Source organism: Taudactylus pleione, unplaced genomic scaffold, assembly GCF_031769625.1.
Source record: "Taudactylus pleione unplaced genomic scaffold, aTauple2 ptg000550l, whole genome shotgun sequence".
NCBI lineage: Eukaryota > Metazoa > Chordata > Amphibia > Anura > Myobatrachidae > Taudactylus > Taudactylus pleione.
The window spans coordinates 1067501-1070000 of NW_028284952.1; the positions used below are offsets into that span (position 1 = coordinate 1067501).

Here is a 2500-nt window from a genome sequence, read left to right on the forward strand (position 1 = left end):
CTTGGAAGCTATGCAGTGTTGGGCCTGGTTAGTACTTGGATAGGAGGCCACCTGGGATTACCAGGTGCTGTAGATAATTTTATAGTGCCATAACATTCTTTTCTATTACATTTTACATTTAATTTTTTCAACTTATCAATGAATTTACTTGAGTTAAGAAGTAATAGAGGTCTAAAGTTAATGTTTTTGATCACCTACAGCCAAACCACACTGGACATGCCCAATCTCGTCTGATCTTGGAAGCTATGCAGTGTTGGGCCTGGTTAGTACTTGGATGGGAGACCACCTGGGAATACCAGGTGCTGTAGGTAATTTTATGCAGCCATAACATTCTTTTCTATTACATTTTACATTTATTTTTTTCAACTTATCAATGAATTTACTTGAGTTAAGAAGTAATAGAGGTCTAAAGTTAATGTTTTTGAGCACCTACAGCCAAACCACACTGTACATGCCCAAGCTAGTCTGATCTTGGAAGCTATGCAGTGTTGGGACTGGTTTGTACTTGGATGGGAGACTACCTAGGAATCCCAGGTTCTGTAGGTAATTTTATACTGCCATAACATTCTTTTCTATTACATTTTAAATTTAATTTTTTCAACTTATCAATGAATTTACTTGAGTTAAGAAGTAATAGAGGTCTAAAGTTAATGGTTTTGAGCACCTACAGCCAATCCACACTGGACATGCCCAATCTCGTCTGATCTTGGAAGCTAATAAGTGTTGGGCCTGGTTAGTACTTGGATGGGAGACCACCTGGGAATACCAGGTGCTGTAGGTAATTTTATGCAGCCATAACATTCTTTTCTATTACATTTTACATTTAATTTTTTCAACTTATCAATGAATTTACTTGAGTTCAGAAGTAAAAGAGGTCTAAAGTTAATGTTTTTGAGCACCTACAGCCAAACCACACTGGACATGCCCAATCTCGTCTAATCTTGGAAGCTATGCAGTGTTGGACCTGGTTAGTACTTGGATGGGAGACCACCTAGGAATCCCAGGTGCTGTAGGTAATTTTATACTGCCATAACAGTCTTTTCTATTACATTTTACATTTAATTTTTTCAACTTATCAATGAATTTACTTGAGTTAAGAAGTAAAAGAGGTCTAAAGTTAAGGCTTTTAGCACCTATAGCCAAACCACACTGGACATGCCCAATGTTGTCTGATCTTGGAAGCTATGCAGTGTTAGACCTGGTTAGTACTTGGATGGGAGACCACCTGGGAATACCAGGTGCAGTAGGTAATTTTATATAGCCATAACATTCTTTTCTATTACATTTTACATTACATTTTTTCAACTTAGCAATGAATTTACTTGAGTTAAGAAGTAAAAGAGGTCTAAAGTTAATATTCTTCAGCACCTATAGCCAAACCACACTGGAGATGGCCAATGTCGTTTGATCTTGGAAGCTATGCAGTGTTGGGCATGGTCAGTACTTGGATGGGAGACCACCTGGGAATACCAGGTGCTGTAGGTAATTTTATACTGCCATAACATTCTTTTCTATTACATTTTACATTTAATTTTTTCAACTTATCAATGAATTTACTTGAGTTAAGAAGTAAAAGATGTCTAAAGTTAAGGCTTTTAGCACCTACAGCCAAACCACACTGGACATGCCCAATCTCGTCTGATCTTGGAAGCTATGCAGTGTTGGGCCTGGTTAGTACTTGGATGGGAGACCACCTGGGAATACCAGGTGCTGTAGGTAATTTTATATAGCCATAACATTCTTTTCTATTACATTTTACATTACATTTTTTCAACTTAGCAATGAATTTACTTGAGTTAAGAAGTAAAAGAGGTCTAAAGTTAATATTTTTCAGCACCTATAGCCAAAACCACACTGGACATGGCCAATGTCGTTTGGTCTTGGAAGCTATGCCGTGTTGGGAATGGTCAGTACTTGGATGGGAGACCACCTGGGAAAACCAGGTGCAGTAGGTAATTTTATACTGCCATAACATTCTTTTCTATTACATTTTACATTTAATTTTTTCAACTTATCAATGAATTTACTTGAGTTAAGAAGTAATAGAGGTCTAAAGTTAATGTTTTTGAGCACCTACAGCCAAACCACACTGTACATGCCCAATCTCGTCTGAACTTGGAAGCTATGCAGTGTTGGGCCTGGTTAGTACTTGGATAGGAGGCCACCTGGGATTACCAGGTGCTGCAGATAATTTTATAGTGCCATAACATTCTTTTCTATTACATTTTACATTTAATTTTTTCAACTTATCAATGAATTTACTTGAGTTAAGAAGTAATAGAGGTCTAAAGTTAATGTTTTTGATCACCTACAGCCAAACCACACTGGACATGCCCAATCTCGTCTGATCTTGGAAGCTATGCAGTGTTGGGCCTGGTTAGTACTTGGATGGGAGACCACCTGGGAATACCAGGTGCTGTAGGTAATTTTATGCAGCCATAACATTCTTTTCTATTACATTTTACATTTATTTTTTTCAACTTATCAATGAATTTACTTG

At 37.3% G+C, this 2500-nt stretch overlaps 3 non-coding genes and 6 pseudogenes across 3 annotated transcripts; all 9 read left to right on the forward strand.

Annotated features, from left to right (window-relative positions):
• The window catches only part of LOC148486968 (5S ribosomal RNA), a 119-nt pseudogene extending 43 nt beyond the window's left edge, over window positions 1–76 (forward strand).
• A 116-nt stretch (window positions 77–192) lies between these two features.
• On the forward strand, window positions 193–311 carry LOC148486969 (5S ribosomal RNA). Its single transcript, XR_015870188.1, has one exon. It is a non-coding gene; the product is annotated as a 5S ribosomal RNA (ribosomal RNA).
• A 351-nt stretch (window positions 312–662) lies between these two features.
• LOC148486970 (5S ribosomal RNA) lies at window positions 663–781 on the forward strand (annotated as a pseudogene).
• A 116-nt stretch (window positions 782–897) lies between these two features.
• Window positions 898–1016, forward strand: LOC148486971 (5S ribosomal RNA; annotated as a pseudogene).
• Window positions 1017–1131: 115 nt separating this feature from the next.
• LOC148486972 (5S ribosomal RNA) lies at window positions 1132–1250 on the forward strand (annotated as a pseudogene).
• Window positions 1251–1366: 116 nt separating this feature from the next.
• On the forward strand, window positions 1367–1485 carry LOC148486973 (5S ribosomal RNA; annotated as a pseudogene).
• A 115-nt stretch (window positions 1486–1600) lies between these two features.
• On the forward strand, window positions 1601–1719 carry LOC148486974 (5S ribosomal RNA). The gene has a single exon (XR_015870189.1). It is a non-coding gene; the product is annotated as a 5S ribosomal RNA (ribosomal RNA).
• Window positions 1720–2071: 352 nt separating this feature from the next.
• LOC148486975 (5S ribosomal RNA) lies at window positions 2072–2190 on the forward strand (annotated as a pseudogene).
• Window positions 2191–2306: 116 nt separating this feature from the next.
• On the forward strand, window positions 2307–2425 carry LOC148486976 (5S ribosomal RNA). Its single transcript, XR_015870190.1, has one exon. It is a non-coding gene; the product is annotated as a 5S ribosomal RNA (ribosomal RNA).
• The last annotated feature ends 75 nt before the right edge of the window (window positions 2426–2500 follow it).